We start from the raw sequence: 17,418 nt of genomic DNA, 5'->3' as shown, positions 1-17,418 counted from the left end.
GGTACACAAACTGATATACTGGTTCATCTTGTAAGCCACTCGAAGCATGAATGCAAAAATGAGAAACATTTGAAGTTGTAGTTTAATATAGTCTTTTCTTTCTTTTACTGTCTGTATGTAAAACATTCTATGCGCTGCCCATGTAAACTCTTTAAACGACTCACTTTCGAAACTTAACTATAATAACTCGAAAGTATGTAAATAAAGTAGGACCTTTTCTTCGTTTATTTTAGAGAAAACGAAAAATAGAAAATGTAGTCATTCTAAGATTACCCTTTTAAAAATAATGAGACGAGTCTCGCCCAATAAAAAATGCAAATTGCGGGGTCCTCAATAATTGGTCGTAATAAATACTTAGAATTTGGGATGGACTGTTTAGTGAATTTCACTGCCTTCCCCAAAGATAATAACGCGTTAGACTCTTTAGGCACGATTTAATTAATCTTACCTTCTTAAAACTCGGGTGCGCATTTATGTGACCCAAATCCAAATCTCAACAGAGTCGAAATGTGTCTCTAATCACGGGTACATTGATTGTGACGTGGTCCGAGATGCATGTCCATGACGTTGCAAATTCCTTTAAAAATAAGACTGAGATGAGCCTCGCCGAATAAAAATACAAAAATTGCGGGGCCCTCAGTAAATATTTGTTTTAAGATTGCTTAGACTTCGGGATGGACCGTTTAGCAAAATTCACGGCCCTACCCAAAGTAAATGATACGCTAGTCGCGTTAGGCGCGCCTTTTAATAATTCAATTTTCTTAAAACTCGGGTGCACATTTATGTGACCCAAATCCAAATCTCAACAGAGTCGAAGTGTGTCGACGACCACGGGTACATTGATTGTGACGCGGTTCGAGATAACACCTTCTCCCGGGTTAACAAAATTCATTATCCGGATTTCTGATTCGCGGACTGTAATACAGAGTCATTCTTTTCCTCGATTCGGGATTAAACCGGTGACTTGGGACACCCTAAATCTCCCAAGTGGCGACTCTGAAATAAATAAACAAATCCCGTTTCGATTGTCCTTTAATTGGAAAAACTCTTTCACCCCTCGCAGGGGCGGAAAAAGGAGGTGTGACAACACTTACCCCGATGTTTTCACGTGAAAATCGCCCAAGAACCGAGCTCCAAAAATTCCAAAACGAAATGCAAAGTGCTGATTTTTGTGATTAAATGTTTTTTCCCATCCGTCACTAAAAGTCATTTTCGTCACTAAAAGTCGTTACTAAAAGTCCACCAGAAATAGTTTTACCAACCTTTATTCAATCGATTATAACTCACTGTCCAAATGTCCAAATTATGAATGATTTCACTTTCTGAAAACTAGAATACAAGGTCTACAACTTTCTTGTTTCGCAAATCTTTAGATTCCTTGTGGATTGCGAGATATAAGCCTCCAAAATAGGCTCCTCACATCAGAAATTTCTTGGGAAATTACAAAATAACATTATCAGCCTTCATTACATAGACCATAACTTTTTGTACAAATATCTAAATGATGAATGATTTAACTTTCTCGAAACTAGAATTAAAGGGCTATAACTTTTATGTTTTGCAAATTTTTAGATTCTTTATAGAATTCGAGATATCAACTTCCAAAGTAACCTCCTCGATTGCACCATTGCTGTCCAAAACAGCAGCTGCAGCAGAAAAAGTAGCAGTTTCTTTTGTCCGAAATCCATTCCGTTAACCTTCCGAAATCCACCCGAGACTCTCGAGACCTTAACCAATTATACCTACATGTTCCAAAATACAATACAAACTTAATTGAGGCTTCAAACCACATCAAACAACGTCGAAATTACGAATCGCGCATCGAATTGAATTATGAGTTTTCAAATCTTCCAACTTCTATACTTTTGAGTCGAACATATCAAATCAATATGGAATGACTTCAAATTTTTGCGCACAAGTCATAAATGGTGTTTTTCCAATTTAAGAATTGGATTCCAACCCCGAAATCAAAAAGTCAACTCTCGGTCAAACTTTCCAAAAATCTTCTATTTTCCAACTTTCGGCAAAATGCGCCGAATTGTCCTACAGACTTCCAAATCCAAATCTGAACATGCTCCTAAGTACAAAATCACCATGCGAAACTATTGGAATCATCAAAATTCCATTCCGGAGTCGTTTGCTCAAAAGTCAACTCTTCGGTCAACTCTTTTCATTTAAGCTTCAAAATGAGAACTAACAACAAACAAACAACAACGACCCAGTATAATCCCACAGGTGGGGTCTGGGGAGGGTAATATGTACGCAGACCTTACCCCTACCCCAAAGGGTAGAAAGGCTATTTCCAGGAGACCCTCGACTCAAAAAAGCAACAGGAGCCGATATATTAGTACCATAAAAATGCATAATAAAATAACCGCAATATAAGAGATATTAAATACAGAATACGAAATACGAAATACGAAATATATGGCTGGTATAGTAAAACTAGCAGGTAAAGCCCTACATCAATAGACGGCCAATGACATTCTTAGTGTAACTCCTAACTGGCTAGTCTCACTCTATTGTGCTGTAGAAATATTCACAACTTTCCCCTAACCTACAACCTTAATGCTCGACCTCCATAATCCCCTGTCAAGGGCCATTTCCTCATTAATCCTAAGTCGCACCATGTCCTGTCTGATCACCTCTCCCCAATACTTCTTAGGTCGCCCTCTACCTCTCCGCGTGCCCACCATAGCCAGTCACTCACACCTCCTCACCGGTGCATCAGTGCTCCTCCTCTGAATGTGCCCAAACCATCTGAGTCTTACTTCCCGCATCTTGTCCTCCATGGGGGCCACGCCTACCTTCTCTCGAATATCTTCATTCCTAATCTTATCCATCCTTGTATGCCCGCATATCCACCTCAACATCCTCATCTCCGCTACTTTCATCTTCTGTATGTGTGAGTTCTTTACTGGCCAATATTCAGTTCCATATAACATGGCAGACCTAACCATTGCTCTATAAAACTTACCTTTTAGTAACGGTGGCACTTTCTTGTCACACAAGACTCCCGACGCTAACCTCCACTTCATCCACCCCACCCCTATACGGTGTGTGACATCCTCGTCCATTTCCCCGGTCCCCTGGATAATCGATCCAAGGTACTTGAAACTACCCCTCTTGGGAATGACTTGAGAGTCAAGCCTCACTTCAACTCCCGCTTCCGTAGGCTCAACTCCAAATTTGCACTCGAGGTATTCTGTCTTCGTCCTGCTCAACTTGAAACCTTTAGAATCAAGAGCATGTCTCCAAATCTCTAGCCTCTCGTTGACGCCACCTCGTGTCTCGTCAATTAGAATAATATCATCAGCAAATAGCATGCACCATGGCACCTCCCCTTGGATATGATGAGTCAGTGCATCCATCACCAGGGCAAATAGGAATGGGCTGAGCACAGACCCTTGGTGCAACCCCGTAATAACTGGAAAGTGTTCAGAGTCACCTCCTACTGTCCTAACCCGAGTATTAGCTCCAGCATACATGTCTTTAATCACCCTAATATAGTCAGTCGGGACCCCTTTATCCTCTAAGCAGCTTCATAAGACCTCCCTCGGAACCCTATCCTACGCTTTCTCCAGATCAATAAACACCATGTGGAGATCCTTCTTCCTATCCATGTACTGTTCCACCATCCTCCTAATAAGGTGGATAGCTTCTGTGGTAGATCGCCCCGGCATGAACCCGAACTGGTTGTCTGAAATAGACACCGTCCTTCGCACTCTCATTTCTACCACTCTCTCCCAAACTTTCATGGTATGACTTAGTAATTTGATGCCCCTATAGTTGTTACAGCTCTGGACATCACCTTTGTTCTTATACAACGAGACCATTGTACTCCACCTCCACTCTTCAGGCATCCTATTAGTCTTGAATATAACACTAAACAATGCAGTAAGCCATTCCAAGCCTTCTCTACCCACACACCTCCACAGTTCAACCGGAATTTCGTCTGGCCCGGTAGCTCTGCCCCCTCTCATCTTACGCATTGCCTCCATTACTTCGTCGATCTCAATGTCCCTACAATTAGTTAATTCATGATGACTGTCGACATTCCTCAATTCCCCCAGTATAATATCCTGATCCCCTTCTTTGCTTAGAAGTTTATGAAAGTATGTCTGCCACCTCCTCTTAATCTAGTCATCTCCCATCAAAACTTTGCCGTCATCATCGTTTATGCACCTCACTTGGTCCAGATCCCGAGTTTTCCTCTCTATCACCTTAGCGAGTCGAAATAACTTCTTCTCTCCACCTTTGTTCCTTAGTTCCTCATACAGATGAGCAAAAGTTGTCGTCTTAGCCTCCGTCACTGCCATCTTCGCCCCCTTCCTAGATACCTTTTACCTTTGACTCTTCTCTCTCTTCTCCTCCTCGTCAGTGCTCCCTACTAAACGCAGGTAAGCTGCCTTCTTTGCTTCCACTTTACCTTGGACAACTGCATTCCACCACCAATCTCCTTTGTGGCTACCATTGCGGCCCGTAGATATCCCTAACACCTCTCTCGCCGCCTTTCTTATATAGTCCGCCGTCGTCGACCACATTGTGTTTGCGTCCCCACTACTTCTCCAAGCTCCCATTGCTGATAACCTTCCTTCCAACTCCTTATATTTATCCTTAGTTAAGGTGCCCCACCTAATCCTGGGGCGTCCTTGTACTAACCTCTTCATCCTCCTTATCCTAATACCAATGTACATCACCAAAAGCCTATGTTGCGTTGAGAGGGTCTCACCGGGGATAATCTTGCAGTCCTCGCACAACCTTCTGTTGCATCTCCTGAGGAGGAGATAGTCAATCTAAGTCTTCGCTACCAAACTTTGGTAAGTAACCAAATGTTCATCCCGCTTCGTAAAACTCGAGTTCGCAATGACTAGATCGAAAGCCTTGGCAAAGTCCAACAGCAAAATGCCCCCTCCGTTCTGCTCCCCGAAACCAAAGCCGCCATGCACCTCAGTGTACCCACCTGCAGATGACCCAATATGACCATTGAAATCTCCTCCTATGAATAACCTCTCAGAAGGCGGTATACTACGAACAATCTCATCCAACCCCTCCCAAAAATGCCTGGTAATATCCTCATCCAAGCCTGCTTGCGGAGCGTACGCGCTAACGACATTTAAAGTACCCTCACCCACCACCAACTTAATAGTCATTAGTCTATTATTCACCCACCTGACCTCTACCATGGACTCTCTAAAATGGCTATCTACCAGGATACCTACTCCATTCTTACCCCTCAGGACACCAGAGTACCACAACTTATACACATCCACGTGTTCGCCCTCGATCCGACCCACCTAGTCTCCTGGATACACGCTATATTAATCTTCCTCTTCTGCAGGATTTTCGCCAACTCTATGGATTTACTCGTTAGTGAACCTATGTTCCATGACCCGATTCTCAACCTATAGGCTCTCTTGCCCCCTCTACCTCCCCTGCTACCCGACCCACCCCTTGACCCCAGCCCCACACTCTGCCCCACCCGAGGACATGCCCTTATTCTATTATCCCAGACTGCAGCCACTACACCTACAACAATCTAGAGAAGACTCGCTAGTGCACAACGGACAACAAATGAGAACTATTCTTTAAATTTAACTCTGAATCTTCTGAAAACCAATCTCGACCTCACATGCGGGTCATAATACATATTACGAAGCTGCTCGAGATCTTAAGTCACTGAACGATGTGTTAATTCTTAAAACGACAAGTCGGGTCGTTACAAGTCAGATCCATGTTCCAAAATATTAATAATCCAACTCTGAACATGACTGTATGATTTTAATGTAGCAGGACTATCTTCACTAACAAAATAATCTCTTAGCTATGGCTTTGCATTTGAAAATTTTCCAGTATATGCATTAAGATTTTAAGTTAAATAAGAGAAGGTAATTAAATGACAAAAGAACCCTAAAAATGAATAAAGCTTCATAGAAACGAACAAGTTCGACCATCCAAAAAAACCCTGATAAACTTGCACAATAAGCAAAATCCTCTAACAACTTGCACACTTGTAGTTCTAATATGTAATGACTCGGCCAGTTATTTTAAGAATTAACGCCACAATCCCCTATTAACTGCTTTTCCTGTATTTTTTCTGCTATTTTGATTTGCCGGGATATTTGGTTTTGAGTTTCGGAGTGTTTTGGGACACTTAGTCCCTTAAAGAGTGCTTAAGTTTTAGAATTTGGATCGTAGTCAGAGCAGTTTGAAGACGGCCTTGGAATGGAATTATGTATGTTTCGTTAGGTCCGTTGGGTGATTTCAACCTTAGGGGCGTGTTCGAATTGTGTTTTGGAGGTCCGTAGCTTATTTAGGCTTGAAATGCCGAAAGCTGAATTTTTGAAGTTTCCGGTTCGATAGTGAGATTTTGATATTGGGGTCGGAATGGGATTCCGAAAGTTAGAGTAGCTCTGTAGGGTTGAATGTGACGTACTTGCAAAATTTCAGGTCATCCAGATGAGGTTTGATAGACTTTTTGATCGAAGGCATAATTTGAGAGTTTTTGGAGTTCTTAGGCTTGAATCTGATGTTAAATTGGTGTTTTGATGTTGTTTTTAGCGTTCCGAAGGTTGGAACAAGTTTGAATGATATTTTAGGATAAGTTGGCATGTTTGGTTGAGGTTCTGCAAGCCTCGGGTGTGTTTCAAATGCTGATGGGTCATTTTTGGAACTTAGAGAATTGCAGAAAAATTGCAGCAGCCAGTACTGGTTTCCTTCTTTGCGTTCACGAGTGGGGTCTCACATTCGTGAAGAGGAGATGGGGCTGGTAGAGGTTTAATGCTTTGCATTCGCAAAGGTGTTCCCACGTTCGCATAGGAGGGAGGAAGATGGTCTCTGCGTTCGCGACAAGGACATCGCGTTCGCAATGAAGGAAAAACTGGACCAAGCAATGTTGTGCTTCGCGAATGCGAGGGTCCTTCCGCATTCACGAAGAAGGATTTATCTGGGCAGAATATAAAATTTCAAAGTTGATGGTTTAGCCATTTTTATCAAAACTAGAGCTTGGGAGCTCGGATTTGAGTGAGGTTTCGAGGGATTTTTAGAGATTTTGATTGGGTAATGATTCTTAACTCCATTTTTCTTATAACCCATTAATCTAAACATGAATTCATCATCTAATTCAGATTTGGGGTGAGAAATTGGGGAAAATTTGGAAAAGTTCTTAGACCTAATTTTTGAGTTTTGATTGGGAATTTGACGTTGGATTTGGATAATTTTGATATTGTTAGACTCGTGAGTAAATGAGGGTTCCGGAGTGGTGGCCGATGCTTTGAGTCACCGGGCAGAGAATTTGGGGAGTTTGGCTTATTTACCAGCAGCGGAGAGGCCCATGGCGATGGATGTTCAGGCCTTAGCCAGCCAGTTTATGAGATTAGATCTTTCGGAGCCCAGTCAGGTTCTAGCTTACATGGTTTCTTGGTCTTCCTTGTTCGATAGTATCCGGGAGCGTCAGTTTGATGACCCTCATTTGCTTGTCCTCAAGGACAAGGTTCAACACAGTGATGCTAGAGATGTGACTATTGGTGATGATGGGGTATTGAAGATGCAGGGTCAGATTTCTGTATCCAATGTTGATGGGCTTCGGGAGTTGATTATAGAGGAGGCCCATAGTTCGTGGAATTCCATTCATCCGGGTGCCACAAATATTTACCAGGATTTGAGACAGCACTATTGGTGGAGGAGGATGAAGAAAGATATAGTTGGGTTTGTAGCTCGGTGCCTCAATTTTCAGCAGGTGAAGTATGAGCACCAGAGACCGGGTAGGTTGCTTCAACAGATAGAGATTCTGGAGTGGAAGTGGGAGATTATCACCATGGACTTCGTTGTTGGGCTCCCACGGACTTTGAGAAATTTCGATACCATTTGAGTGATTGTGGATCGGCTGACCAAGTCCGCGCACTTCATTCCTGTGTGTACTACATATTCTTCGGAGCGTTTGGCGGAGATTTATATTCGGGAGATTGTTCGTCTGCACGGTATTCCAGTTTCCATCATTTTAGATAAAGCTACCCAGTTCACATCATGGTTTTGGAGGGTCGTATAACATGAGTTGGGTACTCGTGTGGAGTTGAGTACATCATTTCACCCTCAGACAGATGGATAGTCTGAGCGCACTATTTAGATTCTTGAGGATATGCTCCGTGCATGTGTGATTGAGTTTGGAGGGTCTTGGGATCAGTTCTTTCCATTGGCGGAGTTTGCCTACAACAACAGGTATCAGTCCAACATTCAGATGGCACCATACGAGGCTTTTTATGGTAGGCAGTGTAGATCTCCAGTGGGTTGGTTTGATCCGGGTGAGGCTAGATTATTGGGCATAGACTTGGCTCAGGATGCTTTGGAGAAGGTCAAGGTGATTCAGGATAGACTCTACACAGCCCAGTCCAGACAGAATAGTTACGCGAACCGGAAGGTTCATGATGTTTCCTATATGGTTGGAGAGCGGGTTCTTCTTCGGGTTTCGCTTATGAAGGGCGTTATGAGATTTGGGAAGAAAGGGAAGTTGAGTCCGAGGTTTATTGGCCCTTTTGAGATATTGCGGCGTGTTGGGGAGGTTGCGTATGAGCTTGCCTTACCTCCCAACTTGGCAGGAGTTCACTTAGTATTTCATGTTTCGATGCTCCATAAGTACCATGGTGATGCGTCGCACGTGTTGCATTTCAATTCAATCCAGTTGGACAAGGATCTATCTTATATTGAGGAGTCAGTGGCAATATTGGACAGGCAGGTTCAAAAGCTTAGGTCAAAGAACCTTGCATCAGTGAAGGTTCAGTGGTGGGGTCAGCCGGTCGAGGAGGCGACCTGGGAGACCGGGCAGGATATGCGCAACCATTACCCTCATTTTTTCACTACTTTAGGTATGTCTCTATGATCGTTCGAGGATGAAGGAATGTTTAAGTGTAGGAGGATGTAACAACCCGGTCGGTCGTTTTAAGAATTAACGCCCCGATCCTCTATTAATTTCATTCCCCGTATTTGTTTCTGTTATTTTGATTTGCGTAGATATTTGGTTTTGAGTTTCGGAGTGTTTTGGGACACTTAGTCTCTAAAAGAGAGCTTAAACTTTAGAATTTGGACTATAGTTGGAGCAGTGTGAAAACGGCCTCGGAATGAAATTTCATCAGTTTCGTTAGCTCCATTGGGTGATTTCGGGCTTAGGGGCATATTCGGATTGTGTTTTGGAGGTCCGTAGCTTATTGAGGATTGAAATGCCGGAAGTTGAATTTTTGAAGTTTCCGGTTCGATAGTGAGATTTTGATATCGGGGTTGGAATGAGATTACGGAAGTTGGAGTAGCTCTGTAGTGTTGAATGTGATGTGCTTGCAAAATTTCAGGTGATTCGGACGAGGTTTGATAGACTTTTTCATTGAAGGCGTAATTTGAGAGTTTTTGGAGTTCTTAGGCTTGAATCCGATGTTAAAGTGGTATTTTGATGCTGTTTTGAGCGTTCCGAAGGTTGGAATAAGTTTGAATGATGTTTTAAGATTGGTTGGCATGTTTGGTTGAGACCCCCGGGGTCTCGGGTGTTTCGGATGCTCACGGGTCATTTTTGGAACTTAGAGAATTGTAGAAAAATTGCAGCAGTCAGTTCTGGTTTCCTTCTTCGCATTCGCGGAGAGGAGCTAGGGCTGGTGGAGGTTTAATACTTCGCATTCGCGAAGGTATTCCCACGTTCGCGTAGGAGGGGGGAAGATAGTCTCCGCGTTCACAACAGGGACATCGTGTTCGCGATGAAGGAAAAACTGGACCAAGCAAAGTTATGCTTCGCGAACGCGGGGGTCCTTCCATGTTCCGAAGAAGGATTTATCTGGGCAGAATATAAAATTTCAAAGTCGAGGGTTTAGCCATTTTTATCTAAACTAGAGCTTGGGAGCTCGAATTTGAGCGAGGTTTCGAGGGATATTTAGAGATTTCGATTGGGTAATGATTCTTAACTCCTTTTTGCTTATGTCCCATTAATCTAAACATGAATTCATCATCTAATTTCGGATTTGGGGTGAGAAATTGGGGAAAATTTTGGAAAAGTTCTTAGACCTAATTTTCGAGTTTTGATTGGGAATTTGACATTGGATATGGATATTTTTGGTATGGTTAGACTCGTGAGTGAATGAGGGTTCATAATCCGTAAATTTTACACGATTTCGAGACGTGGACCCGGAGGCATTTTGGTTATTTTACCTAATTTTTCTTATTAGCTTAGAATTTATTTGTGGAATCAATTATTTGAAGTTATATTTACATTATGTAATTGAATTGAATAGATTTGGCCCATTTGGAGTCAAGTACTCGTGGTAAGAATGTGGTTTCAGGTTGATTTTGAGCCGGTTCGAGGTTAGTGGCTTGCCTAACCTTGTGTAAGGGAATTCCCCTTAGGATTTGGTATTGTTGATATTTGAAATGCCTTGTACGTGAGGTGACGAATACATACTTGTGCTAATTGTTGAAAATTCTATTTTCATTAAGTAACTTTAATTGTGTTTTCCATTCCTGTTTATACTACTTACAAATTTAAGCCTGTTGTTAGCTTAAGGAAGCATGCCTAATTGACTTAATTGCTTTACTTGCTCAAACTGCCTTATTTGGACTATGTGTAGCATGTTAGGTTAGAAGTACCTGTTTTACCTTGGTATGAAATTGAATTTAATTGAGTATGTTTCACGTTGCTGTTGTGTGTTTACTTTGGGGACTATGGGATGGTATCCTGGGAGATCCCCTGCACATACATTGATTTGGACTGTAGTGCAGGATACCGGGAGATCCCCAGCACATATATTGAGGATACTAAGAGATCCTTGGGATATCGAGAGATCCCCAGCATATATGTTGAGGATACTAAGAGATCCTTGGGATACTGAGAGATCCCCAGCACATATATTGAGGATACTAAAATATCCTCAGGATACTGAGAGATCCCCGGTTGTTATATCTGTGTTGAGCGGTATTCCTTTTGTGATTATTTTGTCTCTGTTATAAATTGTTGTTATTCTTATTATCCTGTGTTACTTCTTATTGTTAACATTTAATAATGTTGTCGTATTCTATACTGTTTTATCTCGTTTTTCAGCTATAGTCAGTAGGGCCCTGACCTTCCTCGTCACTACTCGACCGAGGTTATGCTTGGAACTTACTGAGTACCGCTATGGTGTACTCATGCCCTTCTGCGCATGTTTTTCATGTGCAAATCCATGTACTTCGACTCAGTCCCACTACCCTTGAGGCGAGGCGATTCTCCAGAGACTTCAAGGTATATTTGCCGCGTTCGTAAACCGAGGAGTCCCTTTCCATTCTCTTTTATAGTTTTAGCCCTTCTGTATTTATCTTGATGTAGACATTCTGGAGTTAGAGCAAAAATGTAGTATTCATAGCTTGTGATTTCATGGGATTCCGGGTTTTGGAAATTGTTCAGTTTTTGAGATCTTGTATTAGTATATGTCGAGTGACATCTCAACCACTTCTATATTGTTTATTTTCAGTTTTTATTAGTTTTTCCGCATTTTGATTCTTTTTCCGTAATTGTTAGGCTTACCTAGTCGTAGAGACTAGGTGCCGTCACGACAGTGTACAGAGGGCGAACTTGGATCGTGACATAATAGCTGAAACAACAGAAGCAAACACCTATATTACATGTACTCGATTTTGAGTTTTGCATATTGGTTGTGGCTTACAAGGTTACATTTAACTATCCACTTAAATACAAATTTTATACAACATATCTTTTGTATATTTTGTATCTGATTTATACATAGTAAAAATAAATTTCATACAACTAATTATATATTATACAATTTATCTACAACAACAACAACAACCCCAGTGTAATCCCACTTAGTGGGGTTTGGGGAGGGTAGTGTGTACGCAGACCTTACCCCTACCCTGGGATAGAGAGGTTGTTTCCAAATAGACCTCCGACATCCTTCCCTCCAAGAACTTCCCACCTTGCTCGTGGAGAGACTCGAACTCACAACCTCTTGGTTGGAAGTGGAGGATGCTTACCATCAGAGCAGCCCCTCTTGTCACAATTTATCTACAACTTTCACACATTATTTCTACCTAGTTAAATACAACTACAATAACATACAACTTAAATACAAATTTTAGGCAAAATTTATACAATATGTCTTTTGTATATTTTGTATCTGATTTATACATAGTAAAAATAAATTTCATACAACTAATTATATACTCCCTCTATTCCAGTTTATGTGAACGTATTTTCTTTTTGGTCCGTTCCAAAAAGAATGACCCCTTTCTAAATTTGGTAAAAATTTTAGCTTAAACTTTCAATTCTACCCTTAATGAGAAGCTTTTGTAACCACACAAATACTCTGGGGCCCTTTTTGACTTGTTTAGGACCACAAATTTCAAAAGTCTTCATTTTTTCTTAAACTACGTGTTCAGTCAAACAGATTCACATAAATTGGAACGTAGGGAGTATTATACAACTTATCTATAATTTTCATACGTTATTTCTACTCAGTTATATGCAACTACAATATCATACAAATTGAATATAATTTTTATACAATGTTGTTCAACTTTCATACAATAGTTAAGTAAATAAAATATATATATAAACAACTGAATATAATTTTTCTACAATTTTACTACAATTTCGTAAATATAATGTATATCATGTTTTCTTCTTCTTCGAGTTTCAATCTGAAATTTAGTCAAAATCAAGTCTAATCTTCACCAAAATCCCTCAAAATTTATAAACTCTAAATTATATTCTCAGTTCTTTGCAACAACATCCAATTCAAACAAATAATATTTTTTTGAAAACCCAAATTCGAATTCAATGTTTCAAAACTTTTTAATAGTTGTCAATGGTGGAATCGTGGGTCGGTGCAAGATACATGGGGGAGGGAGTGAGATGTGGAGAAAGAAACGTGGGAAAGTAGAAGATATGTTAGAGTAATTTTAGGGTACTAATTAATATTATTAATTTCCTTAAAATATACATAAATGATAATTAAATATATAAAATAAAATTATAGTAAAACTTGAATAAGAAGGGTAATATAGTTTCTCATATAGTATATAAGAATGTAAAAATTTCTAATTAATACCCCCAATGAATTTACTAACAAGACCAGGCCCATATTCTCTTGGCCCTCCAAATAGGCACAGACTGCCGTTCACCTCACGGCCCTCAAAATTCATAACTATCCGTCTTAAGGCCCAAATATTTTTCTCCAAAGTGCAAACTTAGAAAATAACTGTCTGATTAAAATAGGTGAAAGTCATACTTGCATGTCGTCCATGTGTACTGTTGATAACCCTTAATTTTTACAAGTGTCTCTTATGTCAGCGTTTACCTCTCTTTCTCCTCTTCTAGTATTATTTTTAAGCCAGAAAATCTCACTCACCTTTCCTATATTTACTAGCATTTACAATTACTCCGCCACCCTTCTAATAACCAAACTCAGACCTTTTCATCTAAAAATCCCAACAAAAGTAGAAAAATGTTGAAAGTTTCAGCAATGTGGCGTAACTTGATGATAAAAAATACGATGCCTACAACTAATAACTTTCCTACTTTCAAAACTTCATTCTTCTGGTTAAGAAAAATTAGCGGCCATCAGCTGCAGGAAGCTGAGAATGTAATGCATGAGCACAAAGACTCATCGGAAAACCAGCCGCCGACGGATTTCCCGATGATCACAACGCCACCAATCACCGTACCGACAGATGCAACTGCGGTGCCGGAGTCGCCATTTGTACCAGATTTTGATGCTGATCCACCTATTAGGCCTGGTGATGATGACCCGAACGAGAGTCTAGAAGCTTCTACGCCATCGGCTGGGCAGCATGAAGCTTCTGACGCAAAACCTCCGCCTTTCTGATTTTTTATTTTAATATTTAATATTTTGAGTTTCTCTGTCTTTGTACTTCTCTTTCCTTTTTAAGTCGGAAAGGAAAATTGCAATTTGGTTACTCAGTTATTATCAGATTCAATTTTTGTGCAAGTTGATATTTTATTGAGCTCCTTTAGTAGTTAATAGAGTTGTATGAAATTTGTGTCTGATTGGCAATTTTCACATATTTAGGCCTCATTTTTTTTTAAAGACTAAGACGTTTGAATCTGTGGGTGACTAGTCCCATCTACTACAGCACTCTAAATTATATTCATGTAGAGTTGTGATTATTCAGCACTTAAATGAAGGTTCTTTGCAATTATCCACACACTCCTATTCATTAAAAAATGTGAAAGAAATAGGGTTTATCTTGACCATGTCAAAAGGAATGCAATTAAAAAATATGTTGGGAGATTAGTTGCTAAACAAAGGAATATAAGGAAGTGGTTGATGAGGTAAGCATATATACTAATTAGGGTCTTCTATGAGATCTGAGCATATCTTCTTAGAGCAAACAAACCATATAATTTAATTGTTTAAGGTGAATCAAGTCATCATCTAATATTGTTCAAATATATTTAAACAATATATTATAGTATTATTCATTAAGCAAAGGCGTTTATGTTGACAGTTGTACCCTTTTGATTGGGCCCCATATATTGTAACTTTGTGGGACATATTAGAAACTATCAGATTTTGTGTGCTTATTCCATTGTCTCTTACAAGATCTTCCATTGGTGAAAGAAAAATTAGTCCACCAATCAATCTTTTCATTCTCATCAATTCCCACTCCTTTTTCTTGAATTCTCTTAATTGTTTTTTTTTTAATGATGACACTGGTAGAGGGAGCTTTGACGTAATTGATTGTGACCAGGAAGTCACGGGTTCGAGCCGTGGAAACAGCCTTTTGCAGAAATGCAAGGTAAAGCTGCTTACAATAGACCCTTGTGGTCCGGCCCTTCCCCGAAATGCCGCGCATAGCAGGAGCTTAGTGCGCATGACTGCCCTTTTTCTATGATGACAGTGGTGTCTGTATCACAGTACCTCATTTAGGCCTCATTTTTTTTTTAGATTGACACGTTTGAATCTGAATATCATGTGCATTAAAAGCTGAATATCAAGATGTGTATTAAGATTAAAATATTTGAATTTAAATATACATTTGAATATTAAGATGTGTATTACGATCTGAATACTGAACGATTAAGACAGTTTATTTTAAACATCTGAATAAAATTATTTTTATTTAAAAATTTTAAAATATAAAATTAAAATAAAATATTAAATAATTTAATATTCTATTAATAAAATATACAACTTTTTAAATTATGATAGTTGTTGGTAGTGATGGTTCACGCGTGAATGACGATTGGAGATGGTTGGTGGTAATTTTGGTTGATGGTGGTGGTTCAGGTAGTAGCCAGTGGTGATTGGTAATGATGATGATTATTGAGGATGGTGTAGGAATGGGCATCGGTCGGTTCGGTTTGGTTATAAATATTATCGGTTTAGCATATCGGTTATCAGTTTACAAATTTAATTAAACTGATAATCGAACCGATAAGATATCAGTTATCGATTAATCAGTTATTGATCATTATCGGTTCGATTATCAGTTTACCCGATAAGATAACTCAATCTAGAGTTAAGCAAAAAAGAGAAGATAATTCACTAGAGTTAAGCCAAAAAGAGAAGAATTTGCATATAGTATACTACTCATTTCTACTTTCTGTCCAGTGGCCACAACTAGAATAGTACTAATTCTTCAACAATAGTTGTCCAAATACATTAATAATGATACAAAGTAGTAGCAATTTCACCTTAAAATTAACAAGTCCAAACATATATTACTAACAGTCCAAGATTAACTGGATGTTGTTTGTTAAATAGCTAACCTGAAAAAAGAAACCATAAAGCAATATCTTGATCTGTGCATGGGCAATACTAACACAAAAATGAAAAATACCTAGAAGTCAAGAAAATGTTGTCCTGTTGTCAAAGCTCAGCTTACTGTACAAAAGAATAATATTCAAAATATACCTGAAACTGACGAAGATTGTCGATTGAGAATTGATAAGTGCGAAGAGAAATTGGTAGTTGTTATAGGCTACACAACGTGAGCTCGCAAAATTAAGAAACAAAAATAAAAAAAATAAAAAATCATTAACTGTCAAAAATACCAATATGAAGATGAATTTTGTTATAGAAATTAAAAGCCTAATGTATAAGACTAAAGACTTACGCTAGGAGTAACCAGTAAGGTCTATGAAGAATGAAGACGAAGCAGCTGAAGAGTGTGGGTAAGAAAGAATAGGAGAGAATGAACTGAAGCCCTAGCATATGTATATACTTAAAGGTAAAGTCATAATTTTATTAGTTCTTATTGGGTTATCGGTTAATCCATTAACAAAATTGGCAACCCAAGGCCCAAACCGATAACCCACTAGTAAAAATATTTTAAAGCGTTACCGAACAGTTTATCTAATAACCCGATACTAATAACCCAATAAACAAACGGTTCAGGTTATCGGTCTTAGCCGATATATGCCCAGCCCTAGGATGGCGGTGGTGGGTGGTGATAGTTAATAATGACAAGTGATGGTGGTAGTTGTAATTGAGAAAGGTGGTGGCAGGTAGTGGTAGGTTATAATGATGGACATTGCTCGTTGTGGTTGTTAATGGTGATGTGGTGGTTAGTTGTGGTAGTTGAGGTGGATAAGTAATGATTGTGGTTAAGAATGATGGTGGTGGGGGTGGTGGGTGGTGATAGTCGATAATGGTGATGGCTATTATTGAGGATGATGGTGGTAGTGGTTGGGTATGGTGGTGGTGGTGGCATCGTGGTAGTTGATAATGGAAGGCGATGGAGGCAGCTAATAATGAATATGCATGATACATCTTATTGAAATTAAGTCTTTGTTATAGATCTTAATCATACAGACTTATTTAGGTCGGATTAAGTGGTTGTGAAGTAAAAAACAAACACATTTTATGATTAAGATCTGAATAACTAAGATTCAGACTTTAAAAACCTTAATGTGTGAAATCTGAATGATTAAGATTCAGACCTTCATTAAGTACAAACAAATTAGACCTTAATTACATTAACTTAAGTAGTGTATATGGTGGAGGGTCTAAGTACACAAGTCTGTTAATTGAAGTTATTGATAGAATTAGAGGTGTTCATGGTTCGGTGTATATCGATTTTTCGTAGATAGGTTTTCCTTTTAAAAAATCGAACCAATTAAGTTTGTGTTCCAAATATTAGAATAAAAATTCAGACCAACTAATAGGTTCAATTTTTGTCGGTTATTTGGATTTTTTAAATCAATTTTAGCACATATTTTGTCAATTATATTCTAACAAAATATTAACAAAGCAATTAATATTTAAGAAAGTTTCCATTTATCAAAAATATTCATAATATATAATTTTCAATTATAGTGCTGAGTAATTTAAGAACTTAATTAAAGATAAGTTACTTTTTAAATGAAATATTTTTTTGACTTTGTAAAATAAAACCACAATCATACTAGAATGTGAAAGCAAAAAATTT

Source organism: Nicotiana sylvestris, chromosome 1, assembly GCF_000393655.2.
Source record: "Nicotiana sylvestris chromosome 1, ASM39365v2, whole genome shotgun sequence".
Taxonomy (NCBI): domain Eukaryota; kingdom Viridiplantae; phylum Streptophyta; class Magnoliopsida; order Solanales; family Solanaceae; genus Nicotiana; species Nicotiana sylvestris.
The sequence above is the reverse complement of the archived record's forward strand: the minus strand, read 5'-3'. Positions refer to the sequence as shown.